Consider the following 25000-nt stretch of genomic DNA (forward strand, 5'->3'; position numbering starts at 1 on the left):
TCACAGGAGTCATTAACTTCTTCTATTTTAAAGTCATTCAGTATTTTCCCTTAATAGGTTCTTAGTCAAATGAGTAACGTTTCCCAGTCCTCTGAATCTCATCAGTTCTGGTTGATCACTCCTGTCTTTGTTATCTCACACTTCCTGTTCAGTTCAGTTCAGTCATTTCACCCAGAGCCTTTAGACTGTGACTGTGACGCTGTACGTTATGTAAGCCATGTATAAATCTGCCTCAGTCTAGTGATTAGAGCACATTCTTTATGAAATAGGGCAGAGGGTATCGGTGAGCTGTTTACTACGGGATTAAAGTGCTGTTTGATCCTATCTCTATATGTCATCTGACCTAGTTGGCTGTGTTCAACCTATCAAAGATTAAAAATAGTGTCAGATAATGGAACGGTGCTGTGTATTCAAGCACTATGTGGAGCAGATGTGTTGTGGTGTGTGTGTGTGTGCGTATGTGCACACACAGGTGCTTGCACTGGTGTGTGTGTGTGTGTGTGTGTGTGTGTGAGGGTTCAGTGAACCGATGTGCCCTAGTATACTGAGCTGCATCCTACCTTCCTTCTCAGCACTCCCCCCATCCCCCAGCGTTCCCTGGAAGAGCCTAACATTACCCCGGCCTCTGCCCCCCCCCCCCCCACCCACCCCACCCCCGCCGAGCGCTCCTTACAGGGGGGGGGTGCCTGCCTCCTGGCTGGAAAACAGGCCTTTCCCTCCACTGAGACCGGCTGCTGTTATTGATGATGTGCGGTAATGGATCTCCCTGTTGTGCTCACAGGGACTCCGGGGATAAATCAGGGAGAGGGTGAGACCCAACCAGCCATCCCGTCTCTCTGCAGACCCGATTGCCATTTCATTATCTTTATTTATGGGTTTTCCGTTTCGTCTCCTCCGGACCCTCTCTCTCTCTCCCCCTCTTAGGAAAATGTCGCTATTCTTCCCCCCAACACGCCCTCTAACATTTCTCTCCGTCCTCCTCGTCTCTCTTTCTCGCCTCCTCCTCACTAGAAAACGCGGTCTCCCTCCCACACACGTCTCCCTCCCCAGACCTCTCTCTCTCCGGGGGAAACCGGGAGGGACACCGACAACAAGCCACCCTGGAGGTGACAGGAGGGCTGGACGGATAGCGTGTGTTTGAGCCGGGCTGTAACCGGAGGGAATGCTAGCTAGGCTAGGCTAGGCTAGGCCAGGCTAGTAAACCCCCGGGGGCCGGGAGCAGCCGTGCGTGTCCGGCCGGTATGGCGTGCTGCTGATTGCGGTGCACACAACCACCTCAGCACTATCCAGCACAGCACGGCGGTTTGTTGGCCGAGCAGCGGCAGCTTCCCACTGAGCAAAGACACGTTTAAAACGTCTATTTTTTGTCTTTTTCGGACGTCCAAAGACATCCAATTAGGAGCCAGAATGAATGTTTTTTTAGACGTTCAGATATTGGACCCGTTTTGCACGTCCACAGACGTCTTAGAGGGGTCCAAGCCAGACGTTTGAATACTGAGGGGTCCAGCAGACTGACAAACGGGGTTCAGGACCGACGGACGTTATTAAGACGTGATCTGAACGTCTCCCTGACGTTGCGTGTTTGCTGGGTTACCTCTGGATTTACGGCTCCACCACTTAGTGAGGGGCTCCAGCCAAAACCCGAGTTGTGTCCTTGGGAGGGAGGAAGTCCGTTGGTAACGTCCTTGTATGCGAGCTGGAAACACTAAAGGGCTAATCAACTCTTATCTTCACCGCAGGGGCAAGTGTCCGCTTCCATGTCACTCATCCACGCAGAGCGATGTGCGTGGGGTCCGTAATTGACCTTGTGGTTTAATGGCTGACAGGGCTCTTTCATTCTGGCCGTTAATGCAGCATGTAATGCTATCGCCATCTTCTCTGCAGTCCTTCTGTAGTGCTGTTTAGTACAATCACCATTATTGAACATGTCAGCAACAAGCAAAGCTGAACTCCAGGACTCAATAAAAGCAGAAGCTCTCATGCCTCCGAGGCAATAAGATTACACTGACTGATTCCATTCCATGTAAAATATTTGTCTGATTCAATGTCTGAAAAGTGAGTGTTTTGATTCTGTCTTTGATAAGAGAGTTCTATACTTTAAACCTTTAGGTTGATTTACTGTTGTCTGTCTGTTTCCTCTCTTATCTTTATCAAATTCTCCTCCCAAGCCTTACCACTGCCAAAAGCCATTTGAAAAGAATGACATAGTCTGTCATCTCTTTCCCTCACACTTTCAAAATAGTGAAAGCTTGACATTACATAGCTGAATTTCTTTTTCTATTTGAGAGTGTGGTGATATATTTTCCCCTTTCAACCAGAACACTAATGTCACAACTCTTCTGCTGGGATCCCTCCAGACCAGGTCCCCCCTGGTTGGCTCCGCGAGGGAACATGCACGCGAACAGATGGTCCGCTGCTCGAGCACCGAGGCACTGCCAATTTCATTACAGGAGTTCGGCTGGAGCCCTGACAAGTGTGAATATGTCTGTCATGCCCACAACAGGCACACCGATATCATCACCCTGTTAAAGAGACAAATCACACAAGATATCAAATAAACATATTCATACAACCGTGTATCAGTGATAATATGATCATCTAACACGACTGAGGAGATGTATTCCTTTAAAAACATTGCATTATTGAGCCTGTAGGCCTACTATCAGTTGATATTCATATACCTAGCAGCATTTTAAATAGGCATATGTTTCAGCATTATCAGTGAATATAGAATGTATCTAACCTATTTGTTTCATTTCAAAAACATGCACTTTGATGAGACAGGGAAGAATGTGATCAAGTTTGTTCAGTAGAAGTCACACGTGATATTGATAAAAAGGAGGAAAAGGGAATATGGGAGAAGAGACTGTTGGCAGCAGTCCAGGTGCACACAGACGAGGGAAGTTGGGTTGGAATTTCAACAATGCAGGCAGTCATTGAGTTCTTCCGTGTGATGGTGCCGTTCTCTCTCACACACACAGTTCTTCTTTGTTGTGGTATTTCCCGTAAGTGAGGAGACAGCCGGTGCAGCCTTGTGCGTGAATTCATTTTGGTTCCGTCTTTCAGCAAGCAGACCTACAGTAGGATGCGGGATCAGGTAATGTGGGACACATTTTTGTATAATTACCAGGAGACCATCAAAAAAGCTGCTTACAATAAAGCACTTTGAGCTGCATTTATTTGTATGAAAGGTGCTATACAAATAATGTTTTATTACTGGGGGGCCAAGCTCAAATTGCAATTTGCCATGGCCACCCAAATTTGTGTAATTGGTAGTTGTATTAGGGGCCAAGCATCGACGGTGTGTAGGCACTCTATTGTAACTGGTAGTTTTCCTATTATTATTATTCTTCTGCAATGGAAGTCTATGGCAGCACCTATAAGTGAATAGTAACTTTTTTATGAAACCTTGCACAATGCTAGAGGATCATGCAAAGAGGCCATCAAACAAGTCTCACATCGAGTGGCCAAAGGGAGGCGCTATGGCAAATGTTTAAAATGTTGAACTTTGAACATGTATCTTGTGCCCCATTTGACCTACAGGCAATACATTTTACACAATCCCCACATCCCTCCTCACAAATAACAAATTTGCCTGAAGAACCCATAACTTCCAGTTATGTCGATTTTCCGCCATTTCACATTTTTTGAAAAACGCTTAAAATCGATCTCTTCCTAGAAAGTTTCACTCATCTGCATGAAACTTGGTAGACAGAATCTAGGGACCAATATCTAATGTTCCATCACAGCAAAAGTTTGAAAAGTTGATTACAAGAGCTACTATGAGTCAATTAAGATGGAAGAAGGTGCGGCTTTTCACATGAAGGTGTATAATTTCTGAAGGGTTGGACAGAACACCACAAAATGTTGTAGGCATATCACCACACACAAACGGAGGATAACCCTCTATTATTGACGCAGTCAAACAAAATGGGGGCGCTAGAGAGCTCATTTCCTGTTTAGGCCAAACCCCCATGCTGATTTTTTCAAAACTTGGTAGAGTGATACCAGAGCATGCCTAATGGTAACTGAAGGAATATGAAGCAGATTGGCCACAAGGTGGCACTATAACAAGCCAAAATGCTTAAAAGTGGTTAAAACACAATCAATTGCTGTGGCGCCCTCCGTGGCCAAATGGGGCTCATATTTCTTGTAGGTATAGGGCATGCAATGCTCTACAACTTACTAATTGGACACGAAAATGGCAGATTCAGTTTTGATGTCGATATAAGCATTTTTTGACATTCACCCCCGCTGCGCTTTCATCTTATTTTCATTGACATTTTCAATGACCACATACTTCAAACGTGGCTACGGCATGCCTTTGATGCACTCACTGCGATTGATGCTTGGCCCCAGGTATCACTGCTTGCAGCCATATTAATTAATTAATTATTATTAATAATATTGTTATTATTATGTTTTTATACAGTAAGTTAAGTAGGCCTATATACTTTAGTATACATACAGACCTTCAAACACACCAAGACCCCTTCTCTCATGTTGATGGCATGTTCAGGTAAAACGGGACAGCTGGTAATGTAAATTCCCTTTTAGTTCAAATATTCTGTTTGTATTTGAACATACTGTAGCACATAGCCCTTGAACATAATACATCATAGCTTATTGAAGGACTGAACAGAGTAAAATAAGGAATCAGGTGCTGTATGAATACACAAATATTCATTCAAAATACATTTAAATCTAGATTCATTGTTAACTGGAACCTTGGCCTGTGTGCCAGTGCTTGTGTGGGAGCGTAGCCTACAGCAGCCTGGGTTTCATGGGGGTTGTGGGTAGTATTGTTCTCCCCCATATTGTTGTTCGAGGCAAAATGTGTAACAAGGTCAAAATAATACATGAAAATGCCTATAATAACAGGGTATTACATATAAATGATTAAATTGTGATCTCATTGAAACTATTAACATTTTTAAAAAGTGTTCCAATTTAGCTGAAATTTTTGTCCCATTTTACCACACCTTTTGGTAAACTGTGACATTGTGTCAAATGCTTATTCAAGAGAAAACAGTGTGTATTCGGCAAATATGTCTATTGAAATTAAAGCACTTCATCATAATACACATAATACACTGGAGATTGTTAAATTGTCTGTTTTTGGTTAAGCACCCTTATTATGACAAAGCCAGAGCACTTACTGAACGATTTTACCTGATGTCCCAATTTACATCTCTGATCCAACTAATCAGTCGTCATCAATCTAATCTTTCTCATACAAAACGCATGACGAGTGAGCACACAGTGTAACAGTGCAGTAGGCTATACTCTGTTTCTGTCTCTCCCTCTGTCTGATATCTGAAAAGATCATTCTCCCAGACTGCTTGACCCTGTCTCCGTTGTGACAATAATAAATGGCAGGACTGGCAGAAAGAATTATTCTGGGCCTGAGATGTACATCACCATCTGAGCAAAAACCTGGCATGTAATTATACTCACACTATATATAGAAACATTATGTCACTAAGAATCATCACCTCTATTTAAAAATCCAGTTTGAGAAAACCATATTACTTTTTTTGATTAACACACTACCAAGTGCTCTGAGAGTTCAATATTTATTATTCCCTCAAATTTGAACCTGTTTTTTAATAGCCTGCTTTGGATTGTACATTGGCAATAACATAATATTGAGAACAATCTGACTGTTAATTGTAAAGCAACATGGTCTCATATGAATGTATCTTTATTCCAAATCAGTAATGTAGACCTCTGTAATTGATGATATCCTTCAGGAGACAGTTTGAAATCGAAGCTGATCTTCCACGCATGGGGCCTTATTAACCTAATAAACTCCAACAGCCAGCTGACAGTTTCCTGAGAAACCACTCTGTTTTGATGGGTTTACCTCCATACTCCAGGCTGTCTTCCCTCAGACATTTCATCATCCCTTTCTTTCACAGGGATTTTCACTTCATAGTTTATTTGAAGTGCTTAACAACTGTCTTCACTGCATCTACTGTATCATCCGATTGGCTTTGAAGTCCATGTCTGTTCAGACGGTTGTAGCCACAGGGATTTTAATTTCATGTTGCCCTTAGAGGTACGTCCTCTAGTTTCTCTTTCAGGAAATCGATCAAACAGAATACAATCCCCTCTGAAACCCAGTGGAAATGGTCTAGAAACTATAGAGAGCCTTATGGTTTCACTGCAATCAGTAGCTATGGTGTTTACAAATGTATAGTGGCTAAGAATTACATTAGTTCAGGCTTTTAAGATCCAGTTAACCCAGTGGGGGATTCCTGCTCCAGTTGAAACCCAGCTGCAGACATCGAAATGTAACTGGCAATTGAAAACACTTTTACTTTATCACTGACTCTGGCTAATTGAGCATTGCAAAGATGGGGGCAGATTACTCTCTGACACACGCCGGGGTCCAGAAAGCCCAGCTGAAGTAAACAGGCCTCTTTCCTGCTCTGTGATGGGGGTGGAGACATGCTGGTTATGCTGGTGGTTAGAGGGGGTCTCCCAAACCGCAGAGCACAAAGAAAAACACAGGAAAGGAAAACAATCTGATCTGACATCATGGAGCAGGCTAAAGCTGACATTTGAGTGAAGATAAACCTTGACTTTAGTATGACAATATAGTGAGTATGGTCAAAAGTGTCAGTAATGTACCAATTATGAAGTCAGACCGTTAAACAAAAACATAAAAATGGAACTTTATAAATTGGCTGTGCCTATGCCAAAACCAAAGTGAGAGAGTAGACTACATTAGTTTATTTTGGGCATACAGGGAGATGTCTAATTGATTATGAAGTGCAGTTTATTTATTTATTCGGGGTCCAGGTAGGGGTACATGCAACAGAGGGGAAAGGTTTCAGACCATTAAGAGGGCACTGGCCTTTCCAAAGTCATCTGCTAAGCACACGGCATGGGTTGCTGTGATCTCCAAAAGACTATTCTTCAATGTTAACTCACTGTATTCATAGCTTGTTCCCTCCATGAGCATCAAACAGCACAGATGAAGACATCCCGGAGTGTCACAGTGCAAGGAATGACCCCTGGAGTCTGCACATGGCACATTGAAGTTTTGAAAAGTGTATGTGTGTGTGTTTGTGTGTGTGTGTGTGAGAGAGAGAGAGAGAGAGAGAGAGAGAGAGAGAGAGAGAGAGAGAGAAGATAGGGAGAGAGAGAGAAAGAGAGATGCAAGAGCTTCTACCATGGTCCACCCTTTAGCTTATAAAAGGCATGCTGACAAGTCTCTTTTGGCATAGGCCTACATGCTTTAGTGGTTTCTGTTGATTTGGGAGTGGGACAAAATAAGGTACGTGAAATATCATTATTCATATTTCACTTTCACATTTAATTTTCACAAAATCTAGGTTTGAATAAAAACCTAATAAATCTGGTCAAACTCGCTTGAACTAGGCTATATTCTATATCAAGGATTACCTATACACACATCTCACTCTGAATTTAAGTGTTTTCCACTTTTGTTTTCATATAGGTATTAGCCTACTAAACCGAATGCACTTGAGTGAGAGGGCGAGAATATGCGACCTATTGAAAGAGACGAATTAAGGGAGGCGTTTCAGCACCATTCTCTCAGGGAGTCGAGCACCACTGAGCTCTGTTGGAATACGAATAGACACGACAGCTTCGAGTGCACCATACGAGAACAAAAACTCCTCTTTCATGTGGATTACTTCTGGAAAAATAAACTCATTCGCAGAGGGGAAATTAGTATAGCCTACCAACAAAACTTATATAAGGAGTGGAATATACGCTACACAGTAAGATAACACCGCCGTATGGTTTCTTTGCCTGACGCTAACATTAGCTAGCTAACGTCATTGGCTATCATTTGTTAGCTTTTCGTTCTTGGCTGAGCGAAACACAAGCGCTGCGCTGGGTCGGGGTTGCTGGCTAGCTAGCTGCTAGCTGGCTAGCTAGTTATGATTTGTCATGGATTGTGATAACTAGCAGACTTGATAGCACACAGTTAGCTAGTTAAATGTTTGGCAAACCCGACAAGCTAAATAATAGTTGTCACATCTATGTAACATTAACGTAAAATGAATGGCTTGAATACTAGACCGAGGTAACGTTAGCTTGTTAGCTACTTAGCTTGGATTTAATTGCTAAAGCTAGGCTCGTTGTAGCAAGTCGGCTATCTGTAGCGTTAGGTACACTCGCTTAATGGACAGGGCTGTCCCGCGGTGCACTACATAGCCGCTGATTGCATTCGATGTAAATGTCGGCAGCCAGTCATAAAGTGACAGCTCGTTTTGGGTAAAATGGCAAAAGTCAATCACGTGATAACCTAATCTTGCATTCCGTGGTTGTGTTTATCTCGGGATCATTCAATAAAGACTTTCACTGCGAAATCAGACTAGAGGAAGTTAAGGGTGTAGCCTAGTTGGCTATAAAACTTCGATCTTTGCCGTGGAACGTTATGAAAACCTTGTTCATTGCTCAATATGAGACATATGTCTCTTTGTGCATCCCGGCGGAGTCACACTCTGATCTGAGCTCATCTACTTCGCCGGTTTGGCGAACGTTAGGCCACGTGACAGGTCATTGCCCAGTTAGCTAAGCGAAAACGAATGGGTTTAATGTAACGTTAGCTAACGGCTGTCTTTTATACTTTATATACACTTATACAGTTTATTCCACCATTTCCGTCGTCATCATTGGCAAATGTGTGTAAGTAATGTTCAGTAAGAATGTCTCAACTAAACCGCCTTCGACATTAAATGCGAGAAAGCGCCGCGGCCGTGCTGTGATTGACGGTGTTGTGGGTCTCTGCTTACTGTCCATGTCTGGCTCCTTACTGTCCATGTCTGGCTCCTTACTGTCCATGTCTGGCTCCTTACTGTCCATGTCTGGCTCGCTCTGTAGAGCTGGGTAGCGCGTGCTTGGACTGTTACGATTTTTTTGGCATTGATTGTGTGTTAGATCAAAGTGTTACACACACACATACACACACACACACGCACATTTTAATCATTTATTTATGTCCACATAAAACAATGCATACAGGGACACACATACTAAAGACACACATTAGTCTACACTCACAGTTAACATGGACAATGTCTTTCACATACAAAACACGTCACTCATGGGTACAAGTAGCAACGTCTCCGCCATATATGGCGGCTGCCAATACTTGCAGAGACAGAGCAATACTTGGTGAGCCTTTTAGCTTCCTTCTTGGCATCCCAAGTAGACGTAGTACTGTGACAACCAACCTATGAACATGTCCAAGACACACACACGCACCTATCAGATGTTTTAACTGGAACAATATTAAATATACTTAAGAAGAAAACAAGTGAAGGCAAATGTGTAAAGTGGGGCAGAAGCCAACTCTCAAACATTCCAAAGATATTAGAAAGGCATATCTATGACAGAAAATCTTTTCTCTGTGAAGTAGCAGTAGAACAGAGGCGTAGCCCTATTGATCATCATACATGTAGACTTCCAATCGGGAACAGGTGGAACTACACTATCAGCATAATTTGAGAGGAATTGTGCATTATTTATTTTTGTATTGACTATCTGAGCTCTCAGACAGTTAATAAGGTCAAGTGCAGGCTTTCTGATTTGGTATTAAATGTCACACCCCAGCCCAAGTGTTTAATTACAATAAAATGGTTGAGGGCAATGCGCTGCAAATGTCATTGAGTATATTTTAATATTATGCAAAGCTGCTGGTTATTAACCATTGATCAGCACATTGATGCTGTCAGTAAAAATCGGTCATGCTCATGAGAGAGGGGCATTGTGTTTATCCGCGGACACGGCGCCAATCAAATCGGAGTTCTGTGTTGCCTGTTCATCGTCGGGATGACAGTTTGATTGTACAAAGAACTGGTGTGCGTGTGTGAAGTTGTCTGAAATCCCGCCCTGAAGCACGGCCCCTCTCCTCTATTAAACGGGATCAGCTGGTTCAAGGAGGGGTAGAGGTCCCCCAAGTCTGCTGCTGATCCCATGGTGGTGTGACATTAGGTGGTTGGGCCTCCTCTGTGTCCAGGGCACCCTGCCATAGTGCTCAGTCTAGTGGTTTGCAATGAAAGAGTTAAAAAGTGAGTAATGGGAGCAGATATCACCCCGTGTTCGGCACGGGGCCTGGGGGAGACGGCAGACAGTTTCACTACTAGTCCCATGGTCCCGGTCCGGCTGGAATTATGAAACAGGCGGCAGTTATGAAACTAGAAAGAGGATAGTTTGTTCTCCTCAAGAGGAAGGGGATCGTCAGATCACTGAGTAAACCTTGTGGGAATTGAGCATGCTGCTCTTCTTCCCGTCCTCGCCATAAATCACAGACAATATTGCTTGCGGAGGGGGAAAAAAAAATCACCCTCAGAAAGTGAAAGCGGTCACTTAAAAATGTCAGTGAGTCCTCTGTTCTTAAGTGACATAACAGCAGGCCGTCGGTCATGCTGGCCGACCCTGTGCTCGATTTAACCGATGGTGGAAGATGGAAGAGCAGAAGAACAATTTTCCCTTGGGGGGGAGATGTACAATATATCAAAACAAAGCAAAAATACAGCTTGAAAATGTGACTGTGCATCTGCACATCACACCACAAAGCTAAAACAGGTTCACCACTGGAATGTGCATGGTGTGAAGAGGAAATGTTTAGAAGTATTCCTCAAATAGCAGTGCCATTGTTTAGACTAGAGGTGGAGAAAGGTTGGGAGATTCTAGTTCTAGAATACTGTACCATCAGTTCCGCATGATGTCACAGCAGGTCAAACTACTGTTTAGACCCAAAGGGTTGTTTGCGGGTTCCAGAGCTCCGCTGTGGCTGCCCATAGTTTGAGCTGGAAGGTTCCACTATTGCCCCCCCCCCCCAATTAAATCCGGTGGAAGGGATTTGCCCACCACCCGGGGGCGCTCACCACAATTATTTTTTCCCATTGCCAATTCCATTTTGCTGTATATAAAACACTATGCTTGACTTCAGAGCTTGAGGTGATTAGTAGCCAGGGTTCGAAATTAACACCCATTTCTGGTGGGTGACTTTTTTTTTTGCAACAAAATATCAGCATTGATGGTTTAGTGCTTAACAAAATATCAGTCCTGGCGGATGGTCAATGGACTGCACTTATATTGTGCTTTTATCCAAAGCGCTTTACAGTGGCCTCATTCACCCATTCACACAAATTCACACACCAGTGGCAGCAGCTGCCATGCAAGGTGCTAGCTTGCTCATTGGGAGCAATTTGGGGTTCATTGTCTTGCCTAAGGACACGTCGACATGTGGACAGGAGGAGCCGGGATTTGAACCGCCAACCCGACGATCATTGGACGATTCACTCTACCTTCTGAGCCACAGATCCGCCCCCCGGATCATAGTACGGACAACGTTTTTGCAATAAAATATCAGCATTCATGGATCAGATGGTAAGATTTGTAACAAAATATCAGCCTTTGTTTACAGCGCAGTGCACACAAGTGAATTAACTTGAACAGTGAGAACAGCCTGGGGCTCAGGCAGCAGCCTTGCGGGACTCCCACACTGATGTTCAATGTGGATGAGGTGTTGCTACCTGTTCTCATCACCTGTCCATGATGGAGTCCAGGGTCCAGTTGCATAAGGAGCTGCTCAGGCCTACACCTCTCAGCTTCGGGACCAGGTTGACGGGGCGCACAATGTTGAAGACAGAACTGTTGATGAATAGCATCTTGACGTAGGTGGTTTTCTTGTCCAGGTGCTCCAGTGGGAAGTGTAGGGACAGTGCGATGGCATCAACAGACCTGTTGGCTCTGTGAGCAAACTGGTGTGGGTCTAGTGAGTCTGGTATGACGGTGTCCATGTGTTTCATCATTAAGTTCAAGTTTCTTCATGCACTTCATGACCACTGAAATGAGTACCACTGGCCAGTAGTCATTCTGGCAGGTTACCTTGGTGTTCTTGGGTACTGGCATTATTGTAGTCATCTTGAAGCATGTGGGGGTGACCTGCTGTGACTGTAATGCATTGAAGAAGTCTGAAGACAGGAGCCATTTGTGTGGCACACTTTTTGAAGACTATGGGTGGTTTTGCCCTCGGGATCGGTTTTGCGGGCGTTCACCTTCCTGAAGGACTCGCGCACCTCAGCCTCAGATAGTTGTAGGACCGTGTGTTCAGGTTCCCTGTGGTCCTTGGCTGTGTTCAGGTTCCCTGTGGTCCTTGGCTGTGTTCAGGTTCCCTGTGGTCCTTGGCTGGTGTGCTCGTGTTCAGTGCGTCGAACCTCACATAGGTGTTGAACTTGTCTGGGAGCTCTTTGTTGGCTGCAGGGATGTCTGCAAGCAGTCTAGATTCGGGCTGGGTATCGATTCGAATTTCAAGAGCCTGATCTCTCTCGCTCGTCACCGTTTGCCGTTATCCAATCAGAGTGCGCACTCTCAGAGTGAAGCAACAATTAAACAAATGTAGCCTATCAGCTGTTTCGTCCATTGCATATGCTAGCCTGTTACACATTCAACAACTGTCGGCTACATGCTGACGGCATGCGAATGGGAAACAGAGCGGTTATTTACTCACCAGTCCATTCACGGTTTAGGCTACTTCTTCTTGACTGTAGTAGTTATCATGTGACTAACTTTGAATTGTAGCTCACTTTTATAATTTGACCCGAATGAATCGTGAATTAATATTCAGTGAATTGATTTAACCAACTAATTTTCCAATATATATATATTCCAATATTCTTTTTTCGATCTCCGGAATCTGCCTTTTCCCTAGAGTAGCCAGGATGACTCTATAGATTAGCATGGGGTTGATATGTCCTGGCCCACCTTTGACGTGCACAACCCAGAGAGGGTAACTAAGTACGAGGCAGTCACCGTGAAATTGCCTCCAAGGCCTATTCCCTCTTCCCACCCTTCCTCGCTCACTGAATGAGTAAGAACAGCTGTCTGGCATTTCTTCCTCGCCGGATTCCTAGTTGACTGCACCTGGTAGGATTCCGTGCAAGGAGAATGTTATGGTTGACTCAAACAGTCCGGAGTAGTGGCATGATCCAGTGCAGCTGGCTCCGAGAGATGCTTCTAACGCAGCGCACAACGAGAGTGGCATTGAACGCGAGGGCCCCTCGGCCCCCCCCCCCCCCCCGGTCGCGGGCTTGACGCAGAGCAGACGCGGCGCTGTTGACGGAGGCTGCCAAATGGAAACGGCCCTGGTGGAGTCAGAACATGTGAGAGGAGCGTCTGGCCTATTAGTGAACCGGGTACACCGAGGCCTATGACTGGGATCACACTACATCAATTTGTCGATGTTTTTCTTTTTAAAAACGCCATCGCAGCCCCGTAATAGGACATGAGCTAGTTGGCAGCGTTCGAAGAGATCTCTTAGCGGTTAGTGTCTCTCTGAAAGCGTCCTCACACACACACACACACACACACACACAAACGCTTCACAGCTGTCTCCAGCATATTTAGGACACAGTTGTGGAACTCGTTACACAAAAGGGGGGAGTGTGTTTGGGGGCGGGGGCCCCAGGGGTTAATGGGGTCTGGCGGCGAGACTGATCCTGGGCCTGTCACTGCGCTGAGCTCCGACTACAGACCAGCCGGGATTTATAGACGGGCTTTCAATAGAACGCCTTTGTTTGTCGGCTGAGGTCCTCAGCTGGGCCCCCATGGAAATGAATTGAAATGGAGGTGCTTTTGAGGATACAGATATTGGGCAAATGTCTCCATCCCATTTCGTTCGCTTGCTAGAGATCAACGCTTTACTCGGCCAGTAGCCTACGTTGGTTAGCGATGTCTCTTTTTAAGTTGCGTGGAGAATCGGTCTGTATGTCACTATTCTTTGAGGTAGAGAAATGAAGCATGCAAAAGTGGCATAAGAGCATATCACATTGTCCACGCATTAGAAATATTACTATCCCTATCCTGTTGAGAAGTGTTAAAAATGTCAAAAAATTTCACAGTAAATTTACATCGCCATAAAAATGCCCATTTTACCAGACTTGGATGGTCAAGGAGCATGTGAGAGAATGGAGAGCACATTGTTTTAGCTTGAGAATCATAGTACATTTAATAAGCCATGACTTCATCGAAAGTGAGTTTATTTTATTTATCGCCCCCCCCAAAAATAAACCGATTCAGTTCAGTGAAGCAGAGCGAGAAGATTTGCCGCTTGCTGTCATTTGCAGCTCGGGAGAAGGAGCTTCTACTGTTACCGTTCTGCAGAGATCCGGAGCAGCGCCCCTTCTCATTGTGACTGTGTTTCTGGGCGCTCTGGCTCAGTGAAAACAAAAGGCTGTGGAAACCATTTCCTCATGTATTTTGGGGGGAGGCACTGCTCCCCTTATCATCCTCCACACAGTTTCCTGTTCTAGTATAGTAGCAGGTCAACGTCTGCCGCTCGAGTGGCTCAGGGAGACGGTCTTCTGTTCGGAGCGTGATTGGGCCACGGCGGTAGTATCAGGTTGGTTTCTGGCAGGCCACAGTATGAAGGAAGTGTGAGAGTTTTTGTTGTCTGGGGGTGTTGGACGCCTCCAAATGAAGTTTTTTTTTCTCCTTTCGATGCACTCCAACGATTGCAGAGCCACAGATTATCCTTGAGCCTTTCATTGATTGTTTTATTATTGAATTCATTAAGGTTTGATTGAATTTATTAACGTTTTAACCAGAATGGTATGGGACGAGATAAAGGTGGAGACATTTTCTGATTGTTCTCTTCTCTGTGTACAGTATTAAAGACCACAGTCACACTCTCGGTCACCCACCCACATTCAGACGTCCAGGGATGGATACAGAGGGAGTTAAGTAGCCTTGAGAACTGGTTCACAAGCCTATTGGCCCATAGGTCAGGAGCCTATCTCCTGTTTCCTTAGCGTGAGGCAGCTTGATGTACAAGTCCACCCCCTGGACATGACGCTAGTATGTCACAGGGACTCACCCCCAATCCAACCCTTGATGCTGAATCCCAAGCAGGGAGGCATCGGGTACCATTTTTTTTCTAATAGTCCTTGGTATGACTCGTCCGGGGATCGAACTCACGACCTCCCAGTCTCAGGGCGGACACTCTAACCACAAGGCCACTGAGCTGGTTACAGAGTTAGCAGATTAGAAATGGCTGTGTCACTTGACTCTCGTTACGCAACACGTTGATGGTGTTTTAGGATATTGTTTTGGTTTGTGTGTAGCTGGGGATTAGGTTATATTTAGCAGTGTGATGAGCTTGGCTGGGGAGCCTGTCTTAGAGGGAAGGATTCTTAGTCAGTCTGTGGGCCTGTGTGTAAATGGATAGTTTATTTTCAGAGTCCAGCCAGGTAGGCCAGAATCTTCTATCACGATATGGGTCATTTCATATCTTGATAATGATATGTCATGATAGTGTACGGCCTCTCGTGCTTCTTCTGAGGGTGGTAGAAGAGGTTTTGTCGTGTTGGAGTTGGACGTGGGAACCAGCCTGAGGCATATATAGCCTTTTTTCCACAGAGATTCCGCTATATTGTTGTGTTGGAGACCAAAAAATTTTCCGGCTTTGTTTGTTTACACTGATCCAAAGAAAGCCGGCATAATGTGTGATTTTAGACAAAATATGATCATTTTAAGCCTCTGGTATGGTGAGGCGGAACTACCTAAAAACGGATGAGACAGCTTCTTTGCGATAGGAACCATATCTATTGATAGATATTCCACGATATATATTGTCATATCGCGCTGCCCTACAGCCAGAGTGTGTTTTTTGGGGGAGAGGCCTTTTAGAGGTGTGTGTGTGTGTGTGTGTGTGTGTGTGTGTGTGTGTGTGTGCGTGTGCGTGTGCGTGTGCGTGTGTGCGTGCGTGCGTGTGTGCGTGTGTGTATTTTTAGGGGTGTTTAGGTGCCAGTTTAACAGTGAAAGGGAGTGTGATCACAGGTGGATGCGTCTCTGGCTTCCCCGGGGACCGTGAGGGAGGAGGCGTGGCCTCCAGGAGGCGTGGCCTCCAGCTCCTGTCTTGACATGTGTGTGTGATCAGCGAGCAGAGCTCTGCCTTCTCTCAGGATCAGATCATCACAGGTGGCCCGCTGTCCTGAGCTGGATCCGCCTGCAAACGCTCACCGTAGATCACATTCAGACTCACACAAAAACCTCGATGCCTCAAATCATACGGTAGGCTAGTTCAAACAACAACACACACACACACACACACCGCCTCTCGTGCAAGGTAAGCGATGTGATGCAGACTGCTCATGAGGAGCTAAGCGAGGCGCTCAGGGATCACACCCTGGCGTAGAGAAGCGCATTTCAAAGCTGTTGAATAATGTATCAGAAGAGCGAGGGCGTTCTAGCAGTCAGTGCTTCCCCTGTAGTTTATTTTGCACAAATATTCAATATATATAACAATTTGATATAAATTAAGATGTGTGCAGGTGAGGTAAGAAATCCGATGGGGCTTATTTGAAAACCTCACCCCAAAAAAGCAAAAAACATAGAAATTTGATTCAAAATATGGCAAAGAATAATAATTAAATAACGACAAGAATCGCTGTGGAAAAAACAACAACAGAGTGATTATACAGCGAGTAAACGCCCCCCCCAGGAGGGGAGCGATGCGTAGCGCTCAGTCATCTACCTGGCGCGCTCGCGAAGTGGCCCCCCGCCTGGCGGGTTCTATAGACGCATTTCCACCCCGGGGGTGAATGTTACCGTGATCGTTTCCCCCCCCCGGACCTGTCGAAGGGCTCTCTGATTTTTATGTTAGGGTTGCAGGTTGTAGGCACGTCCCTGAATTGATCATTGGTAATGTTAACGATCAATCAATCGATTAATTGTAATTAATATACCACAATTTCCAAACAATACCAAAAGCTTTTTTATTTATTTTTTATCAACGCCTTATTACGGACGGACTGGGTTGTTTTTCTCTGCCTGCTGTGCGTCAGCTCCTCCTCACAAACACTGAGCCGATGGTGCGTTTGCTGCAGGTGAGACGAGGAGGAGAGACAACTTATCCGAGTGAGCGTTCTTCAAGTGATAGAGCATTGTTGTCGTCGTGTTGTACGTGTTCACGGCATCACAATATTTACAAGTGGCTTCTTGTCCTTTCTTTTCGAAGTGGTCCCACAGAATACTTTGCTTGGCCCACTTCATTTTACAAAATATTCCGCTGTTGATTTCTTTGCATTTCTCAGAGATGGCTTCGCTACCACGTCGTTTGATAGTAGCGCCCCATCGGGCAGGAGCCTATCTCCTGTTTCTGTAGTGTGAGGCAGCTTGATGTACAAGAGCTGGACACAACACTAGTATGTTTATAACATCTTTTATAGTCTGGTATGACTCAGAAGGGGATCGATCGTCCCAACCTCTAACCACAAGGCCACTTAGCTGCTAAATGCACACTGGTATCCACGGAGAATGACAGAGAGAGAGAGAGAGAGAGAGAGACCTTGCTGTTTTCTTATCTATGAATCACTGTCTGCACACACACCTGCACACAATTCCCCTTAATAAATCAGTCTACCTGGAAATGTGCTCGCGTTGATCGGCCTCGTACCCCGCCCTCTACGCCCATAACGGCCTGTGATTGGTCAGTGACCCGCCTCATTCATCCATTCATAAGAGATGACTGCACTACGACAATGACGGTGATTCCCATTGTGAAATAGAAGTCCTTGTAGGTGGGAATAAGACTGGTGTCTTGGTGGCTGAATGGCAAGACGTTGGTCTTGTAAAGTGAAGAGTATCGCTTCAATCCCCGTCCGCTCCACTGTAGTTAGAATATTAGATTAGGAAACTGATGTATGAAACTAAGGAGTTGAAAACGGAATCAGTTTAAATGCATGACTGAATGAATGAAGTATTTTTTATTATTATTGTGTCATGCATACTGCATTACATAACATTAGTCATTTTATACAATTCATAATGCAATTTCTCCTACTGCTCACGTTATTTATGAGAATGTCATAACAGCAAGTAGGTTATCAGCTGGGGTTTGTATTCCTAATTAAACACAGTGGTTTGTTTGTCCTTTCATTAAACAAACTAATTTCTGCATTGTACAGTAGGCCTAACGATCCAATTATTATGATTCCTGATTAAACTGTTCCCTTCCTTTAAAAGTAGCCTAGGCTATTTTGGGGGTTCTTTTGCAAAAAAACGATATCTCTGTTTGGATTATCCGAAATGATGTTTGCCCATTATCTGCAGTGAGGAGAGTGAGGGGGCTTAATCATTGTAGGCCCTCTCTTGATCATGGTGACGTTAATAAAATCAACACAGTGACAACATGTGGGACATCTACAGACAGTGGGTGTAGTGGTAATATGTGTTCACTGGTGTATTAGTAATATGTTCACTGGTGTATTAGTAATATGTTCACTAGGTGTATTAGTAATATGTTCACTAGGTGTATTGGTAATATGTTCACTAGGTTTATTAGTAATATGTTCACTAGGTTTATTAGTAATATGTTCACTAGGTGTATTAGTAATATGTTCACTAGGTGTATTAGTAATATGTTCACTAGGTTTATTAGTAATATGTTCACTAGGTGTATTAGTAATATTTTCACTGGTGTATTAGTAATATGTTCACTAGGTTTATTAGTAATATGTTCACTAGGTGTATTAGTAATATTTTCACTGGTGTATTAGTAATATGTTCACTAGGTGTATTAGTAATATGTTCACTAGGTGTATTAGTAATATGTTCACTGGTTTATTAGTTATATGTTCACTAGGTGTATTAGTAATATTTTCACTGGTGTATTAGTAATATGTTCACTAGGTGTGTTAGTAATATGTTCACTAGGTGTATTAGTAATATGTTCACTAGGTGTATTAGTAATATGTTCACTAGGTTTATTAGTAATATGTTCACTAGGTTTGTTAGTAATATGTTCACTAGGTGTATTAGTAATATGTTCACTGGTGTATTAGTAATATGTTCACTAGGTTTGTTAGTAATATGTTCACTAGGTGTATTAGTAATATGTTCACTAGGTGTATTAGTAATATGTTCACTAGGTGTATTAGTAATATGTTCAATAGGTGTATTAGTAATATGTTCACTAGGTGTATTCGTAATATGTTCACTAGATTTATTAGTAATATGTTCACTGGTGTATTAGTAATATGTTCACAAGGTGTATTAGTAATATGTTCACTAGGTGTATTAGTAATATGTTCACTAGGTGTATTAGTAATATGTTCACTAGGTGTATTAGTAATATGTTCACTAGGTTTATTAGTAATATGTTCACTAGGTGTATTAGTAATATGTTCACTAGGTTTATTAGTAATATGTTCACTAGGTGTATTAGTAATATGTTCACTAGGTGTATTAGTAATATGTTCACTAGGTTTATTAGTAATATGTTCACTAGGTGTATTAGTAATATGTTCACTAGGTGTATTAGTAATATGTTCACTAGGTTTATTAGTAATATGTTCACTAGGTGTATTAGTAATATGTTCACTAGGTGTATTAGTAATATGTTCACTAGGTGTATTAGTAATATGTTCACTAGGTGTATTAGTAATATGTTCACTAGGTGTATTACTAATATGTTCACCAGGTGGAATAGACTAAGGATAGTAAATCGGTAAATTGGGAACGTTTAAATATCAGTCTGTGTACGGACTGGAATGAGGAAGTGAGTAGGGCTGGCGAGGGTGAGAACCAAAGTGTTCCTCCTGTGACGTAAATGCCTAAACATCCGAGTCATCAGGTTCAAGTTATCGAACACAGACAATGATTCCTCTATGGGAGTGAGGGGCCTGATTCCTCTAGTGAGGGGTCTGATTCCTCTAGTGAGGGGTCTGATTCCTCTATGGGAGTGAGGGGCCTGAATCCTCTAGTGAGGGGCCTGATTCCTCTATGGGAGTGAGGGGCCTGATTCCTCTAGTGAGGGGTCTGATTCCTCTAGTGAGGGGTCTGATTCCTCTATGGGAGTGAGGGGCCTGAATCCTCTAGTGAGGGGCCTGATTCCTCTATGGGAGTGAGGGGTCTGATTCCTCTATGGGAGTGAGGGGCCTGATTCCTCTATGGGAGTGAGGGGCCTGATTCCTCTATGGGAGTGAGGGGTCTGATTCCTCTATGGGAGTGAGGGGTCTGATTCCTCTATGGGAGTGAGGGGCCTGATTCCTCTGTGGGAGTGAGGGGCATGATTCCTCTGTGGGAGTGAGGGGCCTGATTCCTCTAGTGAGGGGCCTGATTCCTCTATGGGAGTGAGGGGCCTGATTCCTCTGTAGGAGTGTGGGGCCTGATTCCTCTATGGGAGTGAGGGGCCTGATTCCTCTATGGGAGTGAGGGGCCTGATTCCTCTAGTGAGGGGCCTGATTCCTCTATGGGAGTGAGGGGCCTGATTCCTCTAGTGAGGGGCCTGATTCCTCTATGGGAGTGAGGGGCCTGAATCCTCTAGTGAGGGGCCTGATTCCTCTAGTGAGGGGCCTGATTCCTCTATGGGAGTGAGGGGCCTGAATCCTCTAGTGAGGGGCCTGAATCCTCTATGGGAGTGAGGGGCCTGATTCCTCTAGTGAGGGGCCTGATTCCTCTATGGGAGTGAGGGGCCTGAATCCTCTAGTGAGGGGCCTGATTCCTCTAGTGAGGGGCCTGATTCCTCTATGGGAGTGAGGGGCCTGATTCCTCTAGTGAGGGGCCTGATTCCTCTATGGGAGTGAGGGGTCTGATTCCTCTGTGGGAGTGAGGGGCCTGATTCCTCTATGGGAGTGAGGGGCCTGATTCCTCTGTGGGAGTGAGGGGCCTGATTCCTCTATGGGAGTGAGGGGCCTGATTCCTCTGTGGGAGTGAGGGGCCTGATTCCTCTGTGGGAGTGAGGGGTCTGATTCCTCTGTGGGAGTGAGGGGCCTGATTCCTCTAGTGAGGGGCCTGATTCCTCTATGAGAGTGAGGGGCCTGATTCCTCTAGTGAGGGGCCTGATTCCTCTATGGGAGTGAGGGGCCTGATTCCTCTAGTGAGGAGCCTGATTCCTCTATGGGAGTGAGGGGCCTGATTCCTCTAGTGAGGGGCCTGATTCCTCTATGGGAGTGAGGGGCCTGATTCCTCTGTGGGAGTGAGGGGCCTGATTCCTCTATGGGAGTGAGGGGCCTGATTCCTCTAGTGAGGGGCCTGATTCCTCTATGGGAGTGAGGGGCCTGATTCCTCTAGTGAGGAGCCTGATTCCTCTATGGGAGTGAGGGGCCTGATTCCTCTAGTGAGGGGCCTGATTCCTCTATGGGAGTGAGGGGCCTGATTCCTCTGTGGGAGTGAGGGGCCTGATTCCTCTGTGGGAGTGAGGGGCCTGATTCCTCTGTGGGAGTGAGGGGCCTGATTCCTCTATGGGAGTGAGGGGTCTGATTCCTCTGTGGGAGTGAGGGGCCTGATTCCTCTGTGGGAGTGAGGGGCCTGATTCCTCTATGGGAGTGAGGGGCCTGATTCCTCTGTGGGAGTGAGGGGCCTGATTCCTCTGTGGGAGTGAGGGGTCTGATTCCTCTGTGGGAGTGAGGGGCCTGATTCCTCTGTGGGAGTGAGGGGCCTGATTCCTCTGTGGGAGTGAGGGGCCTGATTCCTCTATGGGAGGGAGGAGCCTCATCTTCATTCGTTGACATGAGACCGTTAGTCTGCAGTAGCCTGCATGTTTGGCCTGACTACCTACATTATAGTCACAGTGCCTTGATGTGCTCTCACTAATGTTCTAGGCTTTTTGTTATTAAAAAAATAAAATGACCTACATGAATGTATGTTGTATATTGACAATATACACAACATACATTTATGTAGGTCATTTTATTTAATTTATTTTATTTGTGCACACAATAATAATAACAACACATTTTAGTTATCGTACCTCAATCTCATACTGTCCCACTCTTGGTGCTCCCTACGTTTTGATGGTGCTCCTAACTTTTTGCAGCTGGGTGCACCAGCGCTACCAAGTAAAAAGGTGAATTTTGAGCCCTGTGAAGCGTCGGTAGTGCTAAAGAGATTTGACGGAGGCCTCTCCCCTCCACCTCTCTCCTCTACTCCTCTCTCCCCTCCACCTCTCTCCTCTACTCCTCTCTCCCCTCCACCTCTCTACACCTCTCTCCTCCACCTCTCTCCTCTACTCCTCTCTCCCCTCCACCTCTCTCCTCTACTCCTCTCTCCCCTCCACCTCTCTACACCTCTCTCCTCTACTCCTCTCTCCTCTACTCCTCTCTCCTCCACCTCTCTCCTCCACCTCTCTCCTCTACTCTCTCCTCCACTCCTCTACTCCTCTCCACCTCTCTCCTCTACTCCTCTCTCCTCCACTCCTCTACTCCTCTCTCCTCTCCACCTCTCTCCTCTACTCCTCTCTCCTCCACTCCTCGACTCCTCTCTCCTCTACTCCTCTCTCCCCTCCACCTCTCTACACCTCTCTCCTCTACTCCTCTCTCCTCTACTCCTCTCTCCTCCACTCCTCTACTCCTCTCTCCTCTCCACCTCTCTCCTCTACTCCTCTCTCCTCTACTCCTCTCTCCCCTCCACCTCTCTCCTCTACTCCTCTCTCCCCTCCACCTCTCTACACCTCTCTCCTCTACTCCTCTCTCCTCTACTCCTCTCTCCTCCACCTCTCTCCTCTACTCCTCTCTCCCCTCCACCTCTCTACACCTCTCTCCTCTACACCTCTCTCCTCTACTCCTCTCTCCCCTCCACCTCTCTCCTCTACTCCTCTCTCCCCTCCACCTCTCTACACCTCTCTCCTCTACTCCTCTCTCCTCTACTCCTCTCTCCTCCACCTCTCTCTTCTACTCCTCTCTCCCCTCCACCTCTCTACACCTCTCTCCTCTACTCCTCTCTCCTCTACTCCTCTCTCCTCCATCTCTCTCCTCCACCTCTCTCCTCTACTCCTCTCTCCTCCACTCCTCTACTCCTCTCCACCTCTCTCCTCTACTCCTCTCTCCTCCACTCCTCTACTCCTCTCTCCTCTCCACCTCTCTCCTCTACTCCTCTCTCCTCTCCACCTCTCTCCTCTACTCCTCTCTCCTCTACTCCTCTCTCCCCTCCACCTCTCTCCTCTACTCCTCTCTCCTCTACTCCTCTCTCCTCTACTCCTCTCCCCTCCACCTCTCTCCTCTACTCCTCTCTCCCCTCCACCTCTCTACACCTCTCTCCTCTACTCCTCTCTCCTCTACTCCTCTCTCCTCCACCTCTCTCTTCTACTCCTCTCTCCCCTCCACCTCTCTACACCTCTCTCCTCTACTCCTCTCTCCTCTACTCCTCTCTCCTCCACCTCTCTCCTCCACCTCTCTCCTCCACCTCTCTCCTCTACTCCTCTACTCCTCTCCACCTCTCTCCTCTACTCCTCTCCACCTCTCTCCTCTACTCCTCTCTCCTCCACTCCTCTACTCCTCTCTCCTCTCCACCTCTCTCCTCTACTCCTCTCTCCTCTCCACCTCTCTCCTCTACTCCTCTCTCCTCTACTCCTCTCTCCTCTACTCCTCTCTCCTCTACTCCTCTCCCCTCCACCTCTCTCCTCTACTCCTCTCTCCCCTCCACCTCTCTACACCTCTCTCCTCTACTCCTCTCTCCTCTACTCCTCTCTCCTCTACTCCTCTCTCTTCTACTCCTCTCTCCCCTCCACCTCTACTCCTCTCTCCCCTCCACCTCTCTCCTCTACTCCTCTCTCCCCTCCACCTCTCTCCTCCTCTCTTCTCACAGTAGCACCGGTCATATTTCAACATATTTCAAACATGACCAGCGGCCATATTTCAAGGTGCTTGGGGGGGGGAAACACAGGAACGCTACTCTGTTTAACACCACGCCCCCTCAGAACGGAGGGCTGGACGTCGAAGCACCTCTGACCTCCACCGGTACGAGGAGAGCTTTCGACGCCCCGAAGAGGTTAAAACCCCGCCCCTGTGTCCGGGCGGTTCTGTAATTGCGTGTCCCTTCCCTGTGGAGCAGGAGAACGGTATTATCCTGGGAGGAGAAGCGTATCTTCTGGGGTTGTTTGTCTAAGCGGCTGTGTGTCAGCGTGTCTTTGTGCTGAAGCGTTTCGCTCCCGGCTCCTCCGGTGTGTTTTGGTGGAGTGCCGGCGCCTCCATGGTTACTGGCCTTCGTAGCCGGCTGTCGAGGCAGAGTGTGAACGCCTCGCCTCCGGGGGGGGGGGCTTATGTAATCCACTCAGTGCGGCTGACTGAGGTGGCGGAGGTACCGTCACAGACCGGCAAACCTAGCGACGTCTGCTCTCGCTGGGCTCTGCGGCCTGGACACAGCTGGAATAACCACATCTGGCGATATCAGCTCGCCGAGTCGGCTCTCCTTATCTCCTCACTTCAGATGGTAAAGTGATCAATTTCGACCGTTTATGGGGTGTATGTCAGGACTCGGGGGGGCATATTGCGCCAATCTGTGCTCTTTGTCACAACGAGCCAACGAGCTAGTTCCCTCATCCCTCAGTCTGCGGTCTTGTTTACTCATAAGCATCGCCTGATTGGCTCGTGGATAACATTTGTCAACACAGGTGCCGTTTCGCGCTGCGAAAGCCACATTTCCGAGCGTGTGAGACCACCGTCTGCGTGGGAGAGAGCGTGTGATCTGTCAGAAGCAGAGGGGGGGGGGGGGGGGGCGTGACGGGCGGTCTGCGGTTTAGGGAGGTGTGGATATAGAGCGCTCTCTCTCTCTCTCTCTCTCTCTCTCTCTCTGTCTCTCTCTCTCTCTCTCTGACACATGGTGGCTGGATCATTAGGGCGCGTGGGTGTTATCATTCCTTTGGCAGCCTCGGCTGATGAGGGTTGTGACTGCAGATTGATATCCCGTCTGAGAGGTGAGCAGAGGACAGCCCAACACACACACACACACACACACACACACACACACACACACACTATCGACACCCCTAAATCACCCATCTTCATAACCGTGAGTGCCTGACAGCACGGCTTAATGTCATCTCCATTCCTGCCATTGACTAGTTCTCCTACCTAATTGACCTCACATTTAGACATTTTCGTAAGATGCCATAATGTCTGCAAACGATTGGAGGGTTTTGGCGACTGACAGTGTAGCCTGACTGTTTTGGGCATTGAGGAAAGACCTTGGTTGTTTTGGTTTGCTACTTGTTGACGCCCAGCCCTGTCTGTCGACT

At 46.2% G+C, this 25000-nt stretch overlaps 1 protein-coding gene across 1 annotated transcript in view; it reads left to right on the forward strand.

Moving 5' to 3' along the window:
* The first annotated feature begins 7617 nt into the window (after positions 1–7617).
* Positions 7618–25000, forward strand: part of ncor2 (nuclear receptor corepressor 2) — a 65465-nt gene continuing 48082 nt past the window's right edge. The window contains exon 1 of the mRNA XM_084439611.1: positions 7618–7754. The gene's annotated coding sequence lies outside the window, so the exon portion shown is untranslated. The remainder of the gene's footprint in view (positions 7755–25000) is intronic.

The sequence above is a fragment of the Borostomias antarcticus genome (genome assembly GCF_949987555.1).
Source record: "Borostomias antarcticus genome assembly, chromosome: 6".
Taxonomy (NCBI): domain Eukaryota; kingdom Metazoa; phylum Chordata; class Actinopteri; order Stomiiformes; family Stomiidae; genus Borostomias; species Borostomias antarcticus.